The sequence below is a fragment of the Tamandua tetradactyla genome, chromosome Y (genome assembly GCF_023851605.1).
Source record: "Tamandua tetradactyla isolate mTamTet1 chromosome Y, mTamTet1.pri, whole genome shotgun sequence".
In the NCBI taxonomy this organism is placed as follows: Eukaryota; Metazoa; Chordata; class Mammalia; order Pilosa; family Myrmecophagidae; genus Tamandua; species Tamandua tetradactyla.
Genome location: NC_135354.1, coordinates 2,514,342 through 2,541,116, shown reverse-complemented (window position 1 = coordinate 2,541,116; position 26,775 = coordinate 2,514,342). Strand labels below are relative to the sequence as shown.

The 26,775-nt window shown below is 38.1% G+C and overlaps 1 pseudogene; it reads left to right on the top strand.

Moving 5' to 3' along the window:
• LOC143672478 (electrogenic aspartate/glutamate antiporter SLC25A13, mitochondrial-like) overlaps window positions 1-26,775 on the top strand; it is a 120,681-nt pseudogene that overhangs the window by 7,418 nt on the left and 86,488 nt on the right.

Sequence of the window (26,775 nt, the reverse complement as noted above, 5' to 3'; positions counted from 1 at the left end):
TGCAGACCTCTGGATTCAAACTACTTCATGAGGACTAGGGAACCAAAATAATAGTTTTACTGTACGAATCCTCTCTCATACCCATCCCTCTGTGCCCTTGGCAAGGTTGTGCAAAGTTAGATCAGCTAGGGCAGAAGCAAAAAATTATATATTTGCTAGTTTTGTTTTATGTACCTAGAAGCCCAGATTCTTCTAGCTCAGATTAGACACTTCATGATAATTATTTAATATTTAAAGATCCTTAGAATAATTTTCATTTCTTTCTCCATCACCTACTTCTTAGCACCACTGTAGCTACAGCTTTTCAGAGAAATACCAACAAAAATGCCTCCATTGACATCTCAAGTAATAAATAAGCTGCTATAGTTATAGTGCCAGTGATTTGCCCAGTGGAAGCCCATTTGATGAAAATGTTATGATAGCTTTTCCTTGAGATGAACAAAGAGAAATCTGTAAGTCTTAGTTCGGTGCCTTTATTCAAGGATCTGTGGGTCTTTTTATCAGCACAGGAGCACTCTCTGTCTCCTCCCTTCCTTGGGAGGTCAGATGGGAGGAGTGGAGGAGCCAGTTTGGAGACAGAATAGCTGAATGGGCTTCAGATGTTTTCCGTGATTCTGATCACTCTTCCCTTCTTGGGTGTGAAGCAGCAGGGAATGTCAGTGGCCTGGTGCACTGCTGGCCCTAGAGGAGGAAAGAAATAGAAGACATATTTTCAGGAAGATTTGCATGTGTTAGTGTGACTGAAAGAAAAGAACAAGTAAAGAAATGAGATGTGGAAGATAAAAGTCCTCTTTACTGCAGAAGTTCTATTTCTGCTTCTTACTTGCTCTTTGCTGGTAGGCAAGTCATTTAACTTTCTGGCTCTATTTTCTTCATTTATAAACTTGGTTTGTATCTACTATGCTACATGAAGACTAAAAGATCTATTGCATATAAAGGTGCTGCTTAGAAAACAGTGGGCTTTATAAAATAGGATCATTAAAATAAATAGCTTGTGAGTGCAAAGAAGGATATTTTTTTAGTTGGTTTTCTTCCCCCTTGTTCTTTGGTAAGCCTTATATTTCTGACTTGCAGTGTTAATCTCTGACCAGTTACCTAATAATTTGCTGGACATCTGCTGTCTAATGAACACTGTCCCAATCCGAGAGGAGATAAGATGTTGAAAGTCCCAATTTCCTATTTCAAGGGGCTAATGTTATGGTTTTGAAGATGTGTGCACCTGCAAAAAGCACCTGCAAGACAATTGTGGTCCGTCATCAGTTGCCTTGAACTGTCATAGAACATGCAGCCCCTCCCCAGTGTTCCAGGCTTCCACTGGTAATTTGTTCCAGGGTTTGCTGTCACACAAAACATACAGAGTCTCCATGGTTTATTATGGGCTGATAGGGCACTCACCCTGTGGGTGGCCATAAAATGTAACCTGGGATTTTCTGAGCCATCAATCCCTATTTAGGATTAAACTGAAAAAGAGAACTAGTACAAAAAAGAACAAATACACAAATGATGACCAAACTGCAAATTAGTAGCTCACTTTTAACATTTTCATAGGGTAAAAGTAGAGTCACCAAATCTAGGTGCTATGCCTGACAATCTTTTCCCTGAGCAAACACATTCTTATGGCAGTGTCTGGCAGCCTAAGGGAGTGTCTTGACAGTTGGTTCCTTTAGAAGGAGTTAGCAATAAATGTGCTTCTGGAAATCTCATAAGGGAGTGGAAACCTCAAAAAAATGAAATTGGAGTTGGATAGGAGACTTGACCTAGTCAGTATGAGTTTTTTCACTCAAGAACAACGCTTACTCTTTGAGGAGGTTGTCTCTCCCAATGCTCATCTTTGGGAAAGGAAAATAGGTATGGTGAGAGAGGAAGGGGGCTCCGTTTTTACCTCCTGGGTTGGCTGAGCCAGTTCTGGGATCATGGGGTGAACTGGGTCCTCACACCTGGTAGAGTTTCTTCTAAGGTCTCCTGGGCAAGTGGCTTCCAGGCTGTCCATGCCTCCCAGCCTTGCAGCTCATCCAGAGAGAGAGCAGCTGCACTTCTGTCTGTTCATGTATTGCATTTCCACATGAGTATGTTTGAAGCAGGAGTTCTGTGACAAAGCGCAGTGTGCACAAGTGTATGTCAGTAGGCCAGCAGCATGCGTGCACCCTCCTAACACAGATTCTGATAGATGGTAAATAAGAATCTGATGGAGCAAGAGGTAGATAATCAGGTGTCGTATTTCCAGGAAGCCTTGCTCTGTTTGCTCTGAAGTCTCGCTTGTGTATTTTCTTACTGATCTCTCCCTGTGTTTGCTTTAATGAAAATATCTTGATTAGGCCAATTTAGTTCCTTTGATTTCTAGTTCACTGTGTTCTCTTTCCTTTAAAGGAAAACTTAACCCCAGTATTCTTGCTCTCACCATGTTTCCTTATTTTGTTACCCTGTGTTTATAGTACATTTTGAGATATCAGCAGGTGTAAGACAGGGTATCAGTGTAAGTGGTAAATTCTAGTTTAAAATTTTGCAATTCTGTATGTGTGGAGAAAATATTTTCTTCTGTATTTTCCTTTTCATTTTAGCCTATTTTATATGATGATTTTTTTTTTACTTACCAGTAATTTTTTCGAAGGGAACATCATTGAAATTTACATATGGAAAATTGTATACATCATAAGTATATATCTCAATAAATTTTTGTACAGTGAATGTTTTGTTTGCCACCGTCCAGATCAGAGGTCGAATGGTGCCAGCACTGCTGTCTCAGGCACTGTCCTCTACTCCCAAAGTAACAAATATCTTTCACAATCAATTGGTTTTTGCCTGTTTTTAAACTTAATATAAATGGAATGATATGGCAGATACATTTTTGGCCTGACTTCTTTTGCTCAGTGTTGTGGCTATGAAATTCATCCACATTACTATATTTTTACTTTTTCTTTTTATTACTAAATAATTATTTAGTATATAATTTATAATATACAACAATAGTATATAATTTATACTATAATAATTGCTATGTAGTAATGTATACCCAATAATGTATATCCACTGTATAAGATACCATAATTTATTCATCCTACTGTTGATGGACATTTGGAGCATAATCCAGTTTTGGCTACTACAAACAACTTTTTAAGTACTTAAAAGTTTACTAAAAAATATCATTCTATCCACATCACCACATTTTGGACATTGAGTTGTTGGAGGCTATAGTTTTGAAAGAGAGAAGATGCTTATTTACATTTATCATCTAAAATGATAGTGCATTTGTAGCATTTTGTAGATAGATCTGCCAATATGAATAAATGCTAAATTTCTCAGAAAGAAGATAGGAGGAATGGGAGCTAGATTTTACAGCTGAGATAAAAATCAAGTTTTGCTTGTTATGCTAGATCAGGGTTGGCAGACTTTCTCTGTGAAGGTCCAAAGAGTAAATACTTTAGCTTCTTTGGGCCATAGGCTCTTTGTCACAGCTACTCAGCTCTGCTATTGCATCTTGAAAGTATCCATGGACAGTGTATAAATGGATGAGTGTGGTGGTGTTCTCATAAAACTTTGCTTACAAAAGGTGTCAGAAAACCCCATAGGGTGTGGTTGCTGACCCCTGTGCCACAATATGATGGGTTTATACAAGGGGATGATAAGACTAGGGATGTTAAGACTAGGGATGAAAACACTTAGTTGAACTGTAATATCATGGTGATGTTTGAGTGTTTGAAGAAATTTCAGATGCAGACGCTTGGAGAACAGTTGCTTAGAGCTGACAAAGACACAGATGTTTGGAGTTTCTTGGAGTGCTGAGAGAGCAGGTGCTTAGACACTGTCAGAGCCCAGCAGATGTTGCTGTGTGCATTCCTGTGAGATGCTAAACAGACAAGAACCTAGAATTGTGTCCCAGAGGAGCTAAGTGAAGGTCCACAAGAGCTTAGCGAGGAAATCACTGATATCAGAAGCTGAAGCCACGGAACCAGGAGCAAGGACCAGCAGACACCAACCATGTGCCTTCCCATGTGACAGATGTTGGCTTTCTTTGGAATTAGAGTATCTTTATCTGGATGCCTTAGTTTAGACATTTCCATGGGCTTAGAACTGTAAATTTGAAACTTGATAAATTCTCTTTTAAAAAGCCTTTCTATTTCTGATATATTGCATTCTAGTGACTTTAGGAAATCAAAAGAGTGACATTTCTTGATGTCATGTGGAAGGATGAAGAATGAGTGTTAATGAACCCAATGGAGCATGGAGACATATCCTTTATACAGTGGATTGCTTTTTACCTTCCATTTTGAAATGAGCTTTGACAACTTTAAAGCACCTGGTTTTGAGGTGCTAGCAGACTGGTCCTGATCTATAAGAGGAAGTGGGCTGAACTGCTATATAGAGCCTGGTTTAACAATGATGTGACCCGAACACATACTTGAGAGCCCCTTAGCTAGGTTTGTAAGCTAAGAAGTTTGACATTTGCATCCTTGGAATGGTGATGAGGTATTCTTTTAGCCAAGTGATGATGATTGTAGGAAGCCCTTTTGGCAGTGATAAGTAAGTTAGTAGTAATTACCATCATTTGTTAAATACCTACTATGTGCCAGGCAGTGTGAGAAGCATTTTACATATAGCTTTTCAGTTAATCCTTACAAGCACCCTATGCAATGATGCTGTTGTCCCTACTCATACGAGGCAAATGAGGAAAGTCCAAGTTCTCACAACCAGTCACAGCTACTGGAGAAGCACAAATTTGAGTCCAGTTAGGCCTGACTCCAAGCTCTAGGCCCTGAGCTACCTTGTTTCTCAGTCTCTTACTCTGGTAGCAGGTGTCAGGCAGTCATGTAAAATGGACTTGAGTTGGCCATCTTCATGACTTAAGTATGATATGACCTATGGACGAGCTGCCCACCTTCATGGGCATTGCCCCTGGGGGGTGTGCTTTGGTACTTTTGACTTTGCTCCTAGTTCCTTGAGTCAGAATCCCATTTCAGCAGTATACAGGGTCTCTGGGATGCTCTGGGGCCTCTCTGCCAAAATGATTCAAATACAAATGCAAGATGATTCAAATACAAATTCAAAGCTGGATTGTGGGCATAGGATAGCGTAAATGGGTGGTGGTGTCCTGGAAAGAGAACTGGGCTGGGAGTGGGGTCTGGGTCAGTGAGCATGTGACCACCCCATCCCTTAACAGCTGATGGCCTCTTTCCTTGTCTGTTAAACAAGGTCTTAATTTCATCAGCATCTCTACCAAACACCTATTCTGTATAAGGTAGTGTATTAGGTACTGCCTGCATCTAGAGGATAAAAAGACCTAGGTCCCTCTTTCAAGGTGATGAGTGTTCTGTGGAATATAATGGACATTCATAAAGGATGCCAATATTCACACCAAAATAGGGACAAATGTTCAAAATGGACTCTGGAAGTGGGGTGGAGAGAGGAGGATTTGATGTGGAGGTGAGCAAAGAGGGTGGAGTGGGGGTTTGGGGAATGTGTTCTGGAACTCCCTGTAAGAGAATCTTAGGGTAGAGAGTGAAATGATTGTAAAGATCGATGGAGTCCTATTGAGAATGACCATGACTATCTGGAGAAAGAGATTGATTTGTTTCACTTAAGAAATATATTAATTAATCAAGCAAATTCATTCAGCAGACATTTATTGTACAACTATTTTGTGCCAAAACTATTCTAGTCACTTTGGATGCATAAGTTAATAAAAGAAAGATTTTTTGCCCTTGAAGCATACATTCTAGCAGGGAGAACAGAGTAAACAATAAACATAATAAATACGTAAATTATATAGTTTGATAGGAGATAAGTGATACAGAAAAAAATAAAATATGGTGAGGAATCAAGAATACCAGAATAGATGTAGGGATGAGCTTCTAGTTTAAATAGGATATTTAGGATTTGCTTCACTTAGAAAGTGACTATTGGGCAAAAATTTGCACGAGGTGAGTGCATTAGCCTTATAGCTAATGGGTTGGAGATGGGAGAATCTGTCCCAGGCAAAAGGAATGACCATTAGTGTGATACCCCAATAAATGCCAGAGTGATTTGGACAGTGAATAAAGAAGTATTTGCAAATTCCCCTTGGAGGAATGGGCAGAAAGGGAGAAAAATTCAACTTTTCCAGTTGGAGAATTCTTGATATTCTCACAAGCAGTGGGGCCAACCAGGTCAACAGGCCAAGCCCACAATCTTGGGATTTGCCCCTATGAAACTTAGCCCTGCAAAGGTTAGGCTACACCTACTTAAAATTGTGCCTAAGAGTCACCCCCAGAGAACCTCTTTTGTTTCTCAGATGTGGCCTATCTTATCTCTTTCTCTCTACAAGCTGACATGACAAGCAAACTCACTGCCCTCCCCCTCTACATGGGACATGACTCCTAGGGGTGTAAACCTCCCCTGGCAATGTAGGTCAGAAATCCTGCGGTGATCTGGGACTCAGCATCAAGGGATTGAGAAAACCTTCTCGAACAAAAGGGGGAAGAGAAAAATGAGACAAAATAAGTGTCAGTGGCTGAGAGATTTCAAACAGAGCTGAGAGGTTGTCCTGGAGGTTATTCGTATGCATTATATAGATAGCCCCTTTTTAGTTTATGGTATATTAGAGTGGCTAAAGGGAAGTACCTGAAACTGTTGAACTATGTTCCAGTAACCATGTTTCCTGAAGATGATTGTTTGATGATATAGCTTTTGCAATGTGACTGTGTGATTGTGACAGTCACAGGTTGCCTGATGTTTCTTTTATCTACAATATGTACAAATGAGTAAAAATATGCATAAAGAATAAAAAATAATAGAGGGAACAAAGGTTAAAATAAATTGAGTAGATTGAAATACTAGTGCTCAATGAGTGGGGTAAAGGGTATGGCATGTATGAGTTTTTTCTTTTTTCTTTATTTCTTTTGCTGGAGAGATGCAAACATTAAAAAGGAACTGATCATGGTGATGAATACACAACTATGTGATGATATTGTGAGCCATTCGTTGTAACTGTATCAAGAATGTATGTTTGTTTGTTGTATGAAATAAAAATATTTAAAAAAAAAGTAACTACCGTTGCCCAAGTTCTAAGGTTGGAATGTGATTAGCACATTCTGTGAACAGCAAAGTGGGCTGTGTGGCTAGAGCTGAATGAGATAGACAGAGCCTAGTAGGAGGAGAACAGAGGGAAGTAAAGATCTGTTCAAGGAACCAAGATTAGGACTTTGACTTTGCTGTAAGTGAACTGGGGAGCCATAGCAGAATTTTTGAGCAGAGGAGTGAGATGATCTGGTTTATGTTCTTAACAGAGTCACTTTAGCTTCTGGGTAGAGGACAGACCATAGGGGGAGTTGGGTAGGAAAAGAGAGAACAGTTAGGAGGCTGTTGCTTTCATCCAAGTGAGAGTTGATGGATGATGGCTTGAATCAAGGTTGCAAAACAGGACAGTAGTGGGGGTGGGGAAAAGTGGTTCATTTCTGAATATATTTTGAAAGGTGCATCAACAGAACTTTTTGATGAATCAGATGTGAGTGGAAGGTAGAGGAGAACCAAGAATGATTCCACAGTCTTTGGTCAGATCATCTTGGAAGGATGGAGTTGTTATTAACTAGAGATGCAGATGACTACAGGTGTGGTGGTGGAGGGTTGGAAATGGGAGTTCACTTTTGAATGTGTTGGTGTGGTGTGTATTGGATGTCTAAGTGAGGAATCAGGTAGGCATCTATATATGAATAGATTTTGAGACATATAAAAATGAGTATTTATCAGCAAATAGATGGTGTTCGACACCATTGAACTGTATGGAATCATCAGGAGAATAAGTAAAATAGAGATGTCTTTTGAATGCATATGATATTGGAGAACTGGAGGTCATGTAATGATCAAAACTGAAAATCCATTTCTTCCTGTAGCTTACGTTTTAGAGACGAAGTAAACAACTATAATGTAATGTTGGGGTATGCTGTATTCAGCTGGGCAACTGGGTAGAGAAGGATGGAGGCTCTTTGCATGTCCTGAGGGGTGAGTGAAGATGCATAAACACTGAAGAGGTGATATGGCCTGTGTGTTTCCAGAAGAATTAAAGCTATGGAGGTGTGGTGGTAGGGTTATTTGAAAGGTGCTATAACAGTCTAGGCCAGGAGTAATGTCACCTGCCCTGAAATCATGTTTCTGGACCCCACTCAGCACCATTTCTGAATGAGTTTATGTGACTTGGCTCCTGATTGGCTATGGGGTAAGAAAAGGCTCAAAGAAGCATAAGAAGACCAGCAAAGAGTAGCTTTTGAGCTTGTTCACCTCCAAAGATGTGTGGTCTTACATAAGCTCAGGAGAGAAGAAAAGAAATGAGCATTTTTCTCTTTGTACATTATATGTAACTTATTTGACCCTTATAATCCATGAGGTTGGTAATATTATAATTCTCATTTTTCTGGGGTAGGGAATGTGGAGAGGTGAAGTAACTTGACCACAGTCTGAACTTCTTCTGGTAGAGGCAGGATTACAGCTTGACTCTGGCTGTTTTCTCTTTGCCACACTGCCTCCCTCTGGTGGTGTTTGTGCTTGTGTCAGTGGGATGGACCCCTCATCATCTAAGTAGGTACCCACAGCAGCATATAAGGAAGGATGTACCTGGATTAGAGTTCTCAATTTACATAGGATGCTCAATTTACATGCTGCCTCAATTATGCATACATCCACGTTATTTGTTGAAATGTGCTTGTTGGGGCATTGTCCAGGAAAGCTCTATCTTTTGACATAAGCAAAATTTTGTGTGCAGGGGAGAAGCAAGGGTTGGCAGATGAGGGCGGGAAGGTGGTCTTTGTGTAGTTGTGGATAGAGGGGCTTCGTGAGAGAAGAGGCCCTTGATTGAGGGGTATGGCTTATGAGACATGGGCACTTGGGGAAGTAGTGCTGTTTGATGGCGTACCAACCACAGGGACCCTGATGAGTAATTTTTATCTAAGATAAGCAGTTGTGAGTCACCATAAGGTAGGACAAGGAAAGGTTCAAAATGATGCTTGGAAAAGATTTTTATTGTTGTGCTGATTGGAATGGGCAGAGCCAGAGGCAGATGTGCATGCAATTGTTTAGTCTTCACAGTGTCTGTGTGAGGCAGGCAAATAAATTACTCCCATGAGTGAAGGAACTGAAAGTAGGAGTTTGAAAGGGCTTGCCTGGCAGCTGAACAGGTTGGTGCAGACACTATGTGAAGAGTAGTTACTTAAGCATGTTCATTTTACACTATTCCTTATTTATCGATGCTGTGGAAGCAAAACATTTTCATTGTGAATTTTAAGAAACTGTTTCCTGAAAGTGTTAATCTGAGTTATTTGATGTATCTTTTCATGATGCTAATTTGAGATGGTCACTTGACTGTGTGCATATTGTTATTTATTGATGTTTTTCCAGTGGTAGTTTCTGCAGTAGATGGTATTAATAGCATAACTCATAAGTGTAAGAATTGAATCCTACTTTTGTTGAATGACATCACAAGTGTACCCCTGAAAGCATGTCCTATAACATAACACTTCATTTCCTTAAAATCCAAAATATTTTATCTGTGTAATGCCATCACGTGTTTTCTTCTTTTTGACCTCTGTTTTTACTTTTTCATCACAGTGAACAAAATTTCATGAAATGTGTTTTAATATGCCATTTGAAGTTACTGTTTAGTATATGAAGATGAGGACCCAATTTCATTGTCCGGGTGGAAGTGTGTGAATCTGCAGGGTTTTTGCTTGTTTGCTTTTGGTTTTTTTTTTATATATTGTGTGGTGTGGGTCTCATTTCATTCTTTTTCCATGTGAGTATCCTGTTAATGCAGCACCATTGTTGAATTTGTGTTGTTGTTTTTTTCCTTTATTTGTTTGTTTTGGGGAAGTGCCTAGGCCGGGAATCAAAGCCAGCTCTCCCGCATGGCAGGCGCCAATTCTACCACTGAACTACCCTTGCACCCACACTGGATCTGCAGTTTTTAATGAAAAGTTAAAGATAGAAGTTTGCAACCTGGGGTCCTGAGTCACTATCAGGAAGTTCGTGAATTGCCACCATAGTTGGTAGTGTTTTGTGTAAATGAGTACTTTTCTGGTGAATGGTTGCATAGCTTTTAGTGAATTTCAGAAAGGTCAGTGATTTGCCAAAAGGTGGAGAGAGGAGCAGCCTAACTAGTAGACATAGAATTGTGTAGGACTTTTCCAGCATTGCTGTTAAAACCATTGTAGCATAGTTTATGTATGACTTAGAAGTATAAGATTATTAGTCTTTGGATACCTTTTGGTTTTGAACATACAAGGGAGAGAGATGTAACAGACAACATGTTATATAGTACAAGAAACAGGTTTGAAAAGACATTTTGTAGTAACTGAAATAAATGTTGACTGTCTCATGAATTATAAAAAATAGAGGGCCATTTGGTTGACTGTCTTAGACCTCTTGAGGTAGTTGGTTGTGATTTTCATGAAGTCCAGAATAGAAGAAACTTATGCCCTGGGCCACAGTGGGATACCCATTGGCTTACTGCTTCAGCTCTGGTGGTGGACTAGAGTCCAGGAGAAATTAGCCTGACCTTGCCCTCTTGCTGGTAATGACAGTTCCCTTTGTCCTTTAATCTTCACTATTGATAGATATTTAAAGTTTAGCTTCTTTAGAGTAGTGTTTCTTACTGATGTTAGTAAGTATTCTCTGAAAAAGGGCTCTCTTCTCAGTATCACAAAGCCTTAACTTTTCAGTTTATTAAGGCTCTGAGAAGTCTTGCAGAAAAGTAAATCTGTTTAACTGTCAACTAGCTTTTATTAAGCTTTTTTGAGCAGGACCTTTCTTTCATGCTTGTAACCATAAATGAAACACAAAGACTAATGAGGCAATGTCCAGTTAGTTTTGGCTATAATCTTGTTGTTTGGAGGGGCTCTTTCTAAGTTCACAGTTAGATTTTGGCCAGAAACACCTGCTGTGCCAAAAACGAAGTTGGTGTGCTATGGGGAAACTGAGGCCAGTTGACATAAAGACTAAGTGGAATCAACTTGCTTCAGTCATTTTGACCCAGGTTATAGACAATAATGAGAGTGGAAAATGGGAAAATGAGAAGTTTTGAAGTTAGCACCCAAACTTAATATTAAAGAGAGTTCAAATAGCAGACTAGAAGAGGACAAACCTTTAGCCATAATTTTAAAGCTCACTGGAAAGGAGGTCATTTGTTATTTTTATCAAGATACTCTGAAAATAAAATATTCAAAAAGATAGCCAAAGGGAAAAAATGGTTAAAAGTTGGAAGGCACATTATTTGGGTAAAGATCTCTGTTAATATTTGCAGACATAGATAGGATATTGATTCTGATTTTAGTATTTCAGAAAAATAACCTGTTACTTTGGTGAAAAAAATTTATTGAACTATGGTTGATTTTATTTTATTTGGGAATCCAAATAAAATTTTTTATTTTATATGGGGACTCAACTGTATTTTCTTACACACACAAACATTCCCCTAGATATTAAGAATTGCAAATAAGATCAGTCATGAATTCTGGAAGTAAATAGCCTCAACACTGATAAGGATGGTGGCCTGCCTGGGTACTGAATGTCTCTCAGCAGAGATCCTAGAAACCATTCAGAAGCTGTTCCAGTTCATAGGGTCATAAATCCACTATTTACAAAAAGCTAAATACAGATTTGCACAATTGACCATAATGGCTTCAATTTTGAAATATAGTAGTATCAGAGACCACTTCCAGTTGGTGGGGATAATTTGAGAATCATCCATGCTCAAATAGCTGAAATATACTTTTCCTACTTTATCATTCCATTTTAAAAATGGGAGGGGAAAAAGGCAGGCATCTTGAGAAGGTGGAAGAATGTCAATTGGAGAGTAAATCACAGTAACCATGTGAAGCCATATGTTATTTAACTACTGCCTGAAGGTTAACTTCTATAGAAGACTGTCTAGGTGGCTACAGGCTGGGTTCTGTGTATGTACATGTGTGTGTGCACACATGTGTGTGTGTGTGTGAGAGAGAGAGAGAGAGAGAGAGAGTGTAAATAAGATGAAGGGAGAGGAGATGAAGGAAGAGGAGAACTCGTGAGTAGGAAAGAAGATGTAGAGAACAGAAAGCTAATATTAAGTCCTAGAACTTACAGGCTTGGGAACATTGGACTATTTTAAATGACACTGCTTATTTTAAAATAGTAAAATTATATCATTCTTTCAGTATGAGAGATAAAAATACAATTTTTCTAAATTGGAAAATTTGCTGTAATCTTGCTGCTAATGACTGATTTCTTCCAACAGTTGCAAGGCAGTTTTTGCTCTGAAAGGTTGATAAAGGTAACAAAATCAAGAACATATTGGAACTTCTCAGAGAAAATTACAGTTTAGGTGTGTGTTGGGGGTGGATAGTTAGACATTTTAATTGAAATAAAAGTTTTATACTAATAGGGATCGCTGTGGGTGTACATTTATAGTACATCTGCTCTTGAAGCATTTAAGTAGGGTTAAATGTATGTTAATGCTTTTGCAAGAAAATAATTTTTGATAACATCTGTTTAAGGAGAGTAAAGCTTAGGAAATTGGCTTTTTAAGCAATATAGACATGCTTGCATTTACAGAATGAATTAGGATCCTTTGCTTTAAGAATTTAGAAAATTTCAATTTTCTTGGTTGTGTTTTTCTTTGGTAATAAACACAAATGATAACGCAAGAGAGAATTAAAGCAAGCTTACACATCTGGAGAGTGCCACTCTCTGGCATGTACCACCAAACACTTTTAACTGCCCTACTTTTGGTACTGGGAAAGATGGCTAATGATCTCTTCTTACCAGTGGAAAAACACCTCACTTGACCTTTCTGCTGTTGATTTAATTGATGCCTGTGATAAATAATTACTGTTTAAAGCTAAATACCTACTTGCTTTTGTCCTTTTTGTTGTTGCCCTTAACCAGGATTCACTATGAAGACTTAAGTAGCTTATTAATCTTGAGGATTTATAGATCCATCAGATTTTAGAATAAGAGGGATTCTAATCAATAAAGTTGAAGAGAGTTTCTCATTGTAATCATGTGGCAATGCTGGTTGCAGGTGTGGATTCCCTGGCTCCATCTCACATCTACCAAATCAAAATCTTTGGGTGTAGCATTTGGAAATGTTTTGGACAGACTCCCCAAGGAAGCAGGATTTGCACTGCAGTTGAACAAATGGCTGGTCTAGTTTATGACTTTCTTTTATGGATGAGGAAGTACTCCCAGGGAGGGGAAATTACTGGTTTCATAGGAACCTCAACTCTGACTTCTGGCACCAGAAAGACCATGTTTTTTGCCAGTTCCTTCCCCCTCTCTATGTACAGAGCTGGAAGAGTTTCAAATTAACCCTAATTTTTGCAGATGCCTATACCATATATGACTTCAGTAAAATATTCAGCTCAGCTTGCCTGGGTGTGTGTTGAATCTGTGTGTGTGCTTTTCTTCTTTTTTTTTATGATGGATACTTATCACCACTGTACCCACATGTTCAGAATAATAATAAAAAAAAGTTTATAGGGGCTTTAGAGGACTCAGTTTTTAATGAGACAGGCTGCGTGTATGAAGTACTTATTCTGTACTTACTCCATTTTAATGGTACCCATTTTCCCCCTAGAACTTCCTTGAGTGACTCTGAATTGTAGCCAGAATACTTCTTTCCTCTTCACACCCTTAACTGTGATTAACATAAAATGGCACTTGTCAAAAGGGTTTTAAATGGCAACCTTGACATTGTCGCGTACAGCCACGGAGATAGGTCTGTATCCACTTACTCTATTATGCTATTTAACTTACAAATTTAACAATTTGTCTTTTGCTTGCTGCTTAAGGGACGATGGCCACATAAGCTGTTGTTAATCATCTCAGCAAGGTGGAATATTATTTCCCTTATAGCAAAACCACAACTTTCTTTGAGGATTTAGCACACATTAGAAAAAGTGCCCCAGTGAAGCTGTTCAGAGACAGTGTGGCTGTTCAGCAACAATCCCTTTGCCTCTGAGAGGGGTTACTTTCATGTTTAACAGAAACATCATTCCTGTTTTATTGTATTAATAGAGTTTTCAGAATCCATGAGAGAGATGTAATGGTTCAGTGTTTGAAATAATATAGCTTGATGAATCTGTTTTATTTTCAGGGGAAACTTCATTTTCATTGATTTGCCACTTCAAAAGTGAATCTTTCAGAAATCAAAGTGCATTAATTTAGTTATTCTGTATGGAAACAAAAACGGAAAAAGTTGAAATTTGCATAAGTGAAGACCTTGATGATTTCGGATTATAGTGTAGTGAAGGCTAAGGAATAAGAGCCCATAGAATTTAAAAACAAGATTCAGTCTTTCACTTAATGGCATGTGCAAGTAATTTGCCAATTAAATATTTCTAGTATCTCAGAGATCTTCAAAGTAAAGAGTGGGGGTTCTTAATCTTTCTTAACTTCATACTTTCAGAAACATAATAGAAAATTACTTATTTTTTATTGCTTTTCATTCAGAATTTAAGTGTATTGGCTAAGGAAAAGACTCATTATAAATATTTGCTGTTTGCAAATATATAAATTGATATTTCCAAATTACATGGTACCTGATTTTTTAACTATTATTCATAAATATCTGGCACCCAGATAACAATTTTCATCATAATTTAAGACTTTAGATTTGGAAATTTTCCTATTTATTGGTTACCTGCTATATTTAGAAAATGGTTCTAGATGCTATTAGCTCCAGAACAACCCTCTAAGATAGCTATTTTAATCCCATTATACAGATGGAGAAAATTGGAATCTGTCAGTCATTAGTAAGAGGCAGATCTGACAGGCTCAGCTTAAAAATGGCTTTATTGAGATATAATTCAAATATCATATAGTACACCTATTTTAGTAATTTTACAGACTTGGCAACCCTCACCACAGTCAATTTTAGGACATTTTCATCAACCCAGCAAGAAACCCCATCTTTGATCACCTTCCATTTTCCATCAACACCCTCAACCTTAGGCACCTACTGATCTATCTGCCTCATTGGATTTGCCTATTCTGAAGAGTTGGAATCAGACAATGTGGTGACATAACTTTTCCATCATGTGGCAATGCACATGGTGACATCGTGTCTATTCTCTTCTGGATGTCATTGACTCCTAACTTCTGGCTGCTCCCTTGTGGCTTCTCTCTGTACCTTCTCTCTGAGACTTCCAGTAACAGTTTTAAGACTCATCCTGACTTGGAGTTATGTACCACATTATGTACCCCAGAAAAACATGTTCTTAATCTTAATCCATTCCTGTTACAATCTGAACCCATTGTAGACAGGACTTTCTGACGAGGTAATTTCAGTTCAGGTATGGACCATCTAAGTTAGGATGATCCAAAGATTACTGGCTAGTCAAAAGATACCAACCCTAGGAGGAAGCAAACCCTTTGCCTCTGAAACGATGAGCCAATAAGTTCCTGTTGTTAAAACAACCCATTGTATGGCATTTGAGTTAATACAGACAATATGTGTTTTTTTGCTTCTCCTTTGGTTTAACATAATGTTTTCAAGGTTTATGTGTGTATCAGTAACATTCTTTTTTATGGCCAAATAATATTCCATTGTATGGGTCTACCACATTTTGTTGATCCTAGATTGGTTGATTTGTGCTTTTACTTTTTGGCTCTTATGAATAGTGCTGCTATGAACATTTGTGTAAAAGTTTCATGTAAATATACATTCATTTCTTTTGGGAAATATTTGTGGAGAAAGAAAAACCCCATAAACTCAAAGGAAACATGCTTATTTGTTGAAGGATTATGTTAAATATCATCACCATTATAAGTAGATATGGGGGACCATAGGCCTTCCAAATGTAATTTGTGTTGCACAGACTGAAGTAACCATTATACATTTCTTTTAAGAGATAAGAATTCTAATTTGTTTTTACTTTCAGGAAGAGTGACTGAGCTAAAAAATAAATAAGTGATTTGAAATGTCAAAAAAATATATACCTAGAATTATATTCACATTCTAGTGCTCATTCAGTTTTGCTTCTTTGTCTATACAACCTAAACCCTGGACAAGGTTCTTTTTTTTTTATGTCTCTGTGTTTTAGACCAGGGGAGACCTTCTTTTAATTCTCAAGTTAGTGATAATCTGCCAAGTGATACTTACTTGAAAAGCCTTAGCTTGAGTTATGAGTTGTTCTCAACAAAGTAAGCAACCAGAGAGGCTAGAATATTTTGAGTTTTCTCTTCTCCAGGACCACAAGTTAGGTTTAGAAAAGTCAAAAAATGATAACAGTTTTGTGGTGACATGGCCTTCCAAGGTTGACTCCTGGAGTCTTTCATTGTGAATTTCATGGAACTGCCCAGGAGAACCAGAGCCAAAAATGGAAGTGGACTTGAAATTCGCTGTGTTTTTTAATCTGTTTTTCTAGCTGTAAGGTGGAATAGGGTACTTCTCTCTCTCATTTCATTAGAAGGCATGGAGAAATCCAAGAAAATAAAATGGTAAGTGAGAAAGCCATCTGCGCTCCTTAAAAGGAGAAAAGCATATTAACCTCAAGTAATAGAATTTGTGTCTTCCATAGTGGGGAGTACATGTCAGGAACCCACTGTGCTGTGACTATTGGGTTATAAGGGTTTTTATTAATGAACCCTAAGGATAATATAGAGACAAACATTTTAGAAAATGGATGCCCTCAAATGATTTATAAGAGCAGGATGAAATATTTAGAGACTATAAGACTATAAAATATTTTTGAAGAAAATGTGTGTTTTCAGGAGTGGCAGGATTTAATTTGTTTTCGAGAATATATTAGGCATGAAAATAAGTAGGAAATGTGTTGGATCCTCTTACCAATAATCTTCCTTCTTCCCTATATCATTTGGTTTGTCCAATTAGAATAGCCTGCAGTCTAATGGTATTTAAGTACCTACACCTCTGTTAAGTAAGTAGGAATGTGAAAAATAAATTTTGCAGAAATTGTATCAAGTGGTAAAATAAATAACTCCAGGTCTTTTTTTTTTCCTGTAGAGTCAAACTGTTCTTTCCATAGCAAATTTTCTTCACCATAAATGTAGCATCAAGACCTTGGGGTTTAAAAATAATAATATTTGCTGCTGGCAGTGATGACAGCATCTGTAATTTGCCTGGAGGAGGGTCTTGTCATGTCTTAATTATGTTACCCTGCATAGCTTTGTTCCAGACCAGTCTGATGGATCCTTAAGTCGCTTCCAAAGCTCTGAACTGCTATGCCTACTGTTGCTCTCCACAGGAAAACTCCCTCGCAAGTCTTCCCATCTGAATAAACCCTCCACAGCCTTCAGAGGCCAGATCAAATTTTATCTTCTACAGAAGACTTCCTTTGCTGCTTCTTTAAGTACCTCCCTTCTTAAACTCCTGTTTCCTTGCTTTGTGGAACACCTGCACTTTATCAGTTCTTCAAGTATAATGTTTGGAATTATTGTTTAATTTTTTCTTGTGGATTAAGCCTGAATAAAGCACCATGACTTTTACCAGCCCTCTGCTTCCCATTGGACCTCGTTCAGTGATCAGAGAAGTTGAGAGCTAGCGAACTAAGGAGTGGCATTTTTACAATTGCCGCTATGTTAGAACAGCCGAGAAACTGACAATTGGGCCATGTTCTCAAGGTACCATAATTTGTACACTGCCCAGGAGATGCCAGTCACATAGACTATGAAGTCGATGTCATTCACTGAGGTCATCCTTGGTAGACCTTTATATCCTCATGGGTCTACCAGTGGCCTGTGCGTACACAGAGCACATTAGATTGGCTGGTCTGGAGAGCGTTCCCCATTCTTTTCTGTCATGATGGAAAATTAGTTATTATTTAGGAATTAATCTAACCCCTTTTTTTAACTCTTTGGAGTATTCTTCTCAAAATGAGGCTCTGGACCCCATAATATTGGACAACCAAGGGAAATTGTTAAAATGCTGAATCTTGGGCTTCACAGAAGACCAGCTGAGTCAGAAACAGCTCGGGAAGGAGCCTCAGGGTTTTGATAAGAAAAACTAATGCTTCTTAGGCACCTCACTCAGTGTTGAGAAATAATTGTTGAAGAAGCTTCTAAGTAAGGTCAAAACTACAGTGCCTTAAGGATTAATGCCACTGTGCTTAACCTGGTGTGCTGTGTATTGCAAACCTTTTCTGATTCATTTTAATTCAATCATTACTCAGTGAGAAGTTGCTCACATCCCACCACTGTGTCACAGTGAGAGAGTCAGATGGGGAAAAGATGCCCTTTGCCCTCAAAGGGCTGGTAACCTGTTTGGAAAGAAATGTTATACAATAAATAAATATACATTCTCATATAGACATGTCTATATACATGTACATACTATATAGACATTTCTTTTGTATAACCAGTCATCATCAATAGTACATGTGTATAGGATTTTCAGTTTTGCATTTCAGAGAAATCTTGGGGATCACATATACCTTTTAACTTCAGAGTGACTTATTTTCAATATATTGCAAGTCCAGGAGCCTGTCCCACCCAGGGGCTTCTTCCATGGAGGACTGAGCCGTGTGCCCCTCCTTTGCCCATGCCTCCTTGGTTCACCTTCCCTCTGCACCCCTCTGGGGGGATTTCTGTCCTCCCAGTCTGGGATTGGGTCGGGGAGAAGGGCAGGCCGAAGCTGAGGCCCCTGGTGTCAGGGGTGACCCATGGCCCCTTTCCAAGGGAAGCAGGCATTTGCATAAAAGAGAGAAATTCTATGGAGAGATGGAAGAAGCTCTAGATTCAGAGCTCAAAATTTGGAGTAGAGACTGAGTGCTAGTAAGCCTTCAGTCAATGTTATTTTATCTTATTATTATTTTTTATTAATTAATGGAAAAAAAGAAATTAACACAACATTTAGAAATCATACCATTCTACATATGCAGTCAGTAATTCTTAATATCATCACATAGATGCATCATCATCATTTAGTATATTTGCATCGGTTTAGAGGAACTAGCAACACAACAGAAAAAGATATAGAATGATAATATAAAGAAAAGAAAAAAAGTAGTAATAATAGTAAAAAAAAAAACAAAACAAAGATAACCCTATAGCTCAGATGCAGCTTCATTCAGTGTTTTAACATGATTACTTTACAATTAGGTATTATTGTGCTGTTCATTTTTGAGTTTTTGTACCTAGTCCTGTTGCACAGTCTGTATCCCTTCAGCTCCAATTACCCATTATCTTACCCTGTTTCTAACTCCTGCTGGACTCTGTTACCAATGACATATTTCAAGTTTATTCTCGAATGTCCGTTCACATCAGTGGGACCATACACTATTTGTCCTTTACTTTTTGGCTAGACCCACTCAGCATAATGTTCTCTAGGTCCATGCATGTTATTACATGCTTCATAAGTTTATTCTGTCTTAAAGCTGCATAATATTCCATCATATGTATATACCACAGTTTGTTTAGCCACTCGTCTGTTGATGGACATTTTGGCTGTTTCCATCTCTTCTCAATTGTAAATAACACTGCTATAAACATTGATGTGTAAATGTCCATTTGTGTCTTTGCCCTTAAGTCCTTTGAGTAGATACCTAGAAATGGTATTGCTGGGTCGTATGGCAATTCTATATTCAGTTTTTTGAGGAACCACCAAACTGCCTTCCACAGTGCTTGCACCATTTGACATTCCCACCAAAAGTGGATAAGTGTGTCTCTTTCTCCACATTCTCCCCAGCACTTGTCATTTTTTGTTTTGTTGATAATGACCATTCTGGTGGGTGTGAGATGATATCTCATTGTGGTTTTGATCTGCATTTCTCTAATGGCCAGGGACATTGAGCATCTCTTCATGTGCCTTTTGGCCATTTGTATTTCCTCTTCTGAGAGGTGTCTGTTCAAGTCTTTTTCCCATTTTGTAATTGGGTTGGCTGTCTTTTTGTTGTTGAGTTGAATAATCTCTTTATAAATTCTGGATACTAGACCTTTATCCAATATGTCATTTCCAAATATTGTCTTCCATTGTGTAGGCTGTCTTTCTACTTTCTTGATGAAGTTCTTTGATGCACAAAAGCGTTTAATTTTGAGGAGCTTCCATTTCTTTCTTTCTTTCTTCTGTGCTCTTGCTTTAGGTTTAAGGTCCATAAAACCGCCTCCACTTGTAAGTTTCATAAGATATCTCCCTAAATTTTCCTCTAACTGTTCTATGGTCTTAGACCTAATGTTTAGATCTTTGATCCATTTTGAGTTAACTTTTGTATAGGGTGTGAGATACAGGTCCTCTTTCATTCTTTTGCATATGGATATCCAGTTCTCTAGGCACCATTTATTGAAGAGACTGCTCTGTCCCAGGTGAGTTGGCTTGACTGCCTTATCAAAGATCAAATGTCCATAGATGAGAGGGTCTATATCTGAGCACTCTATTCGATTCCATTGGTCAATATATCTATCTTTATGCCAATACCATGCTGTTTTGACCACTGTGGCTTCAAAATATGCCTTAAAGTCCGGCATCGTGAGACCTCCAGCTTCGTTTTTTTTCCTCAAGATGTTTTTAGCAATTCGGGGCAACCTGCCCTTCCAGATAAATTTGCTTATTGGTTTTTCTAATTCTGAAAAATAAGTTGTTGGGATTTTGATTGGTATTGCATTGAATCTGTAGATCAGTTTAGGTAGGATTGACATCTTAATTATATTTAGTCTTCCAGTCCATGAACACGGTATGCCCTTCCATCTATTTAGGTCTTCTGTGATTTATTTTAGCAGTTTTTTGTAGTTTTGTTTGTATAGGTTTTTTGTCTCTTTAGTTAAATTTATTCCTAGGTATTTTATTCTTTTAGTTGCAATTGTAAATGGGATTCGTTTCTTGATTTCCCCCTCAGCTTGTTCATTACTACTGTATAGAAATGCTACAGATTTTTGAATGTTGATCTTGTAACCTGCTACTTTGCTGTACTCATTTATTAGCTCTAGTAGTTTTATTGTGGATTTTTCCGGGTTTTCTACGTATAGTATCATATCGTCTGCAAACAGTGATAGTTTTACTTCTTCCTTTCCAATTTTGATGCCTTGTATTTCTTTTTCTTGTCTAATTGCTTTGGCTAGAACTTGCAACACAATGTTGAATAATAGTGGTGATAGTGGACATCCTTGTCTTGTTCCTGATCTTAGGGGGAAAGTTTTCAATTTTTCCCCATTGAGGATGATATTAGCTGTGGGTTTTTCATATAATCCCTCTATCATTTTAAGGAAGTTCCCTTGTATTCCTATCTTTTGAAGTGTTTTCAACAGGAAGGGATGTTGAATCTTGTCAAATGCCTTCTCTGCATCAATTGAGATGATCATGTGATTTTTCTACTTTCATTTGTTGATATGGTGTATTGCATTAATTGATTTTCTTATGTTGAACCATCCTTGCATACCTGGGATGAATCCTACTTGGTCATGATGTATAATTCTTTTGAATGTGTTGTTGGATACGATTTGCTAGAATTTTATTGAGGATTTTTGCATCTATATTCATTAGAGAGATTGGTCTGTAGTTTTCTTTTTTTGTAATATCTTTGCCTGGTTTTGGTATGAGGGTGATGTTGGCTTCATAGAATGAATTAGGCAATTTTCCCTCCACTTCGATTTTTTTGAAGAGTTTGAGGAGAGTTGGTACTAATTCTTTCTGGAATGTTTGGTAGAATTCACATGTGAAGCCGTCTGGTCCTGGACTTTTCTTTTTAGGGAGCTTTTGAATGACTAATTCAATCTCTTTACTTGTGTTTGGTTTGTTGAGGTCATCTATTTCTTCTTGAGTCAAAGTTGGTTGTTCATGTCTTTCCAGGAACCCGTCCATTTCCTCTAAATTGTTGTATTTATTAGTGTAAAGTTGTTCATAGTATCCTGTTATTACCTCCTTAATTTCTGTGAGGTCAGTAGTTATGTCTCCTCTTCCATTTCTGATTTTATTTATTTGCATCCTCTCTCTTCTTCTTTTTGTCAATCTTGCTAAGGGTCCATCAATCTTATTGATTTTCTCATAGAACCAACTTCTGGTCTTATTGATTTTCTCTATTGTTCTCATGTTTTCAATTTCATTTATTTCTGCTCTAATCTTTGTTATTTCTTTCCTTTTGCTTGCTTTGGGATTAGTTTGCTGTTCTTTCTCCAGTTCTTCCAAGTGGACATTTAATTCTTGAATTTTTGCCTTTTCTTCTTTTCTGATAAAGGCATTTAGGGCAATAAATTTCCCTCTTAGCACTGCCTTTGCTGCATCCCATAAGTTTTGATATGTTGTGTTTTCATTTTCATTCGCTTCTAGGTATTTACTAATTTCTCTTGCAATTTCTTCTTTGACCCACTTGTTGTTTAAGAGTGTGTTGTTGAGCCTCCATGTATTTGTGAATTTTCTGGCACTCCGCCTATTATTGATTTCCAACTTCATTCCTTTATGATCTGAGAAAGTGTTGTGTATGATTTCAATCTTTTTTAATTTGTTAAAACTTGCTTTGTGACCCAGGATATGGTCTATCTTTGAGAATGATCCATGAGCACTTGAAAAAGAGGTGTATCCTACTGTTGTGGGATGTAATGTCCTATAAATGTCTGTTAAGTCTAGCTCATTTATAGTAATATTCAAATTCTCTATTTCTTTATTGATCCTCTGTCTAGATGTCTGTCCATTGATGAGAGTGGGGAATTGAAGTCTCCAACTATTATGGTATATGTGTCTATTTCCCTTTTCAGTGTTTGCAACGTATTCCACACGTATTTTGGGGCATTCTGGTTCGGTGCGTAAATATTTATGATTGTTATGTCTTCTTGTTTAATTGTTCCTTTTATTAGTATATAGTGTCCTCCTTTTTCTCTTTTAACTGTTTTACATTTGAAGTCTAATTTTTTGGATATTAGTATAGCCACTCCTGCTCTTTTCTGGTTGTTATTTGCATGAAATATCTTTTCCCAACCTTTCACTTTCAACCTATGTTTATCTTTGGGTCTAAGATGTGTTTCCTGTAGACAGCATATACAAGAATCCTGTTTTTTAATCCATTCTGCCAATCTATGTCTTTTGATTGGGGAATTCAGTCCATTGACATTTAGTGTTATTACTGTTTGGATAATATTTTCCTCTAACATTTTGCCTTTTGTATTATATATATCATATCTGATTTTCCTTCTTTCTAAACTCTTCTCCATACCTCTTACTTCTGTCTTTTTGTATCTGACTCTAGTGCTCCCTTTAGTATTTGTTGCAGAGCTGGACTCTTGGTCACAAATTCTCTCAGTGACTTTTTGTCTGAGAATGTTTTATTTTCTCCCTCATTTTTGAAGGACAATTTTGCTGGATATAGGAGTCTTGGTTGGCAGTTTTTCTCTTTTAGTAACTTAAATATATCATCCCACTGTCTTCTAGCTTCCATGGTTTCTGCTGAGAAATCTACACATAGTCTTATTGGGTTTCCTTTGTATGTGATGGATTGCTTCTCTCTCGCTACTTTCAAGATGCTCTCTTTCTCTTTGACCTCTGACATTCTAACTAGTAAGTGTCTTGGAGAATGCCTATTTGGGTCTAATCTCTTTGGGGTGCGCTGCACTTCTTGGATCTGTAATTTTAGGTCTTTCATAAGAGTTGGGAAATTTTCAGTGATAATTTCTTCCATTAGCTTTTCTCCTCCTTTTCCCTTTTCTTCTCCTTCTGGGACACCCACAACATGTATAATTGTACGGTTCACATTGTCCTTGAGTTCCCTGATACCCTGTTCAAAATTTTCCATTCTTTTCTGGATAGTTTCTGTTTCTTTTTGGAATTCATATGTTCCATCCTCCAAATCACTAATTCTATCTTCTATCTCTTTAAAGCTATCATTGTAGGTATCCATTGTTTTTTCCATCTTTTCTACTTAATCCTTCACTTCCATAAGCTCTGTGATTTGTTTTATCAGTTTTTCTATTTACTCTTTTGTTCAGCCCATGTCTTGTTCATGTCCTCCCTCAATTTATCGATTTCGTTTTTGAAGAGGTTTTCCATTTCTGTTTGTATATTCAGCATTAGTTGTCTCACTCCTGTATCTCATTTGAACTATTGGTTTGTTCTTTTGACTGGGCCATATTTTCAATTTTTTTAGCATGATCCGTTATCTTCTGCTGGCATCTGGGAATTTAGTCAGATTTCCCTGGGTCTTGGACCCCACAGGTTGAAAGATTTTTCTGTGAAATCTCTGTGTTCTGTTTTTCTTATCCTTCCCAGTAGGTGGTGCTCGTGGCACACGTTTGTCTGTGGGTCCCACCAATAAAAGGTGCTGTGGGTTCTTTAACTTTGGAAAACTCTCGCCGTGGGGGAGGTTCGGCAGCCGAAGTGGTTTGGAAGAGTGCCAACCGGCCCAGGGGTCTGAACACGGGGAGGGTCTCCGGCTGCTGCAGCATGGGAGAGCGCCTGACAGAATTTCCTAGTTGGCCCGGGGCGCTAAGCATGCCGGGAGAGTCCCCACTGCCTCAGCCTGGAAGAATGCACTCTTCCCAGCCAGACCGGGGACTCACATGTTTGGAAGGGACCCCCCGGTCACCGTTCTCTGCAGTCTGGGGATTTCCGACCCAACTCTCTCAGTTGGTCTGGGGGGCCTCGTGTGGTGGGGGCACCAGCTTCTGTGGCCCAAGGGAACTGCCTACCCAATTCTGCCAGCTGGCCTGGGAAGGAGGAAGGGAGGGACTCCGGCCGCTTGCTGTCCCACCTGGGAAAGCCCGCGCCCCTCGGCGATCTCACCGGAGCTGGTTCTCCCAGACAGTCAGCCATTACAGGATGGGGTACACCGTCCCTTTGATCTCCATCGTGGCTCTGGGAGCTGCTCTGTATTGTCTCCACTCCCCCATTAGCTGTTCTGGAGGAGGAAAGGTGAGGGTGGCAAGGCTGTCGAGGCTGGTGGCGGAGAAGCCAGTGAAGGTGGAAGAGGGCATGGTGGTGGTTGGAGAGCCGCTGGAGCAGGAGGAGAAAGAGAAGGATAAGATGGTGGATGGAGCGCTGCTGGACAGTCAATGTTATTTTATTTTTAGAAGAAATAAGATTGTTGGTTAGGGCCAGGCCCATTTAAAATTCATTTGCTGGTTTCTTAATAACTTAAGAGTTTTTTTTATAGTTTAGCCCATAAATATATTAAAATGGATAATGTATGTCTTAATTTTATGCCAACTGGGTAGCTATTTGGTTAAACTCCTTTCTATTACTTTCTGTGAAACATTAAAAGAGGGATTCAGAAAGCTTCATCTTTGACAGCTATCCTATGATTATTAAATTAAAACTTTATTTTACCCAATTGCTTGGCAGAAAGGATTGTTCAGGTTAACTGAGAATAAATCAGAAAACTATTTTTGCTTGCATATTATTTCTGTAAATTTTTATTATAGTGTAAGGCATGGTCCTACATTAATAAAAAAGTAATATTTCCCTTTGTTGGTCACAACTTTATCATTTGAACCTTTCTTATCAAATAATTTATTGGCCTAGATTGGGATATTGTGGGGACCTTCCTTGAACCTCTGTTGGGCCTGCTTAGTACAGCTCATGGAAATGTAGAATTAGAAAGGGGCTAAAGATTTTATAGATTAATATCCATTTTGCTGAAGAAAGACTACATGATATTAAGGGACTTAACACGTATAGCCATTAGAACAATGCCTGGTATGCAGCAAGTGTTAAAGAAATGATAGCTGCTCTTATTAGCAGGATTGAACCCAAGTATTTGAACTTTAGGGCAATAATTTATTCTCACATGTTTTAGAGTTGGAAGGAGATTTGAAGAGAGTCTTCTATGTACTTGATTTTTATTGACCCTTGATCAAATCCTCTGGAAGTATCTTTCCTTTTTTTTTTTCAAGTCCTAATCCTTGATTCACTTCATTTTTCTTATACCCTGTCTCTTTTATCCTGAAAGTGTAGGAATCAGAATAAATTCAAGGAAATTGAGGGTTATACTTTTAGGCTTTTATTATCCTCATCAGGACCAGTCTGATGCTATGAGGATAAATTATAAAATTTATGCCTGGTATAATTCTCATTTTTACTACCTTCTTTGTGCAAATACACACCTGATCTTAGGTTGATGGTGGCACTACTGTTTTTCAATGGCAAGTCTTTAAAATTTTCTGGAAACTCTAAAGCATAGAATAGTAACTTTGTGGGTATAATGGGGGTGGAGATATGAAATTTACGGGAAACAGTAGAAATACAGACCAGAATTTTCAGCACTCTATTGAGGTTTAAAGAACATTTTCTTGTTTTTTTTCCTTTAATTGAAAATAGAAGCCAAAAACAAACAAAAAAAATGTATCATGCACAGCTGTTCATAAAAATGATCAGAATTGTTAGATGTATTTAAAGATGTGAAGGCCAGGAAAAAATTATTAATATAATAATTTATGTTTTCCCCATACTCCTGTTGACAAGGAAGAGAAATAATTTGTTTTCATATTTGTTCTTTGCTTTTCATATTCTTTTCTGTCTGTCCTTTTCTAGTTTTGTAGAGAAGGCTAAGAAGAGATGATGGATCAGTATTTGTACATTTGTAGTCCCTCTTGAAAGGGGTTATTTAAACTGTATGAGAAGTTACTTCAAGTCAGAAGCATGCAGCACAGAGTTAAAAATTGGACCATTGCCTTTTCCTCTCATTTCCCTTGTTTATACATCTCCAGGTATAGCTTTGAAAAGTTGTTGGATTTTTCAAACCTCAAGTAGAAGTTTAGTGATATTGAATGTGAATTTCACATTCTTATGTAACTGATTTCTAAATCCTCCCCCAAATCTGTAATCTAAGTGTTAATATGTGCTTGTGTGTGTGTGTGTGTGTGTGTGTCCTACCACTAAAGATTGAATTCTGCCCCTTGTGCCTA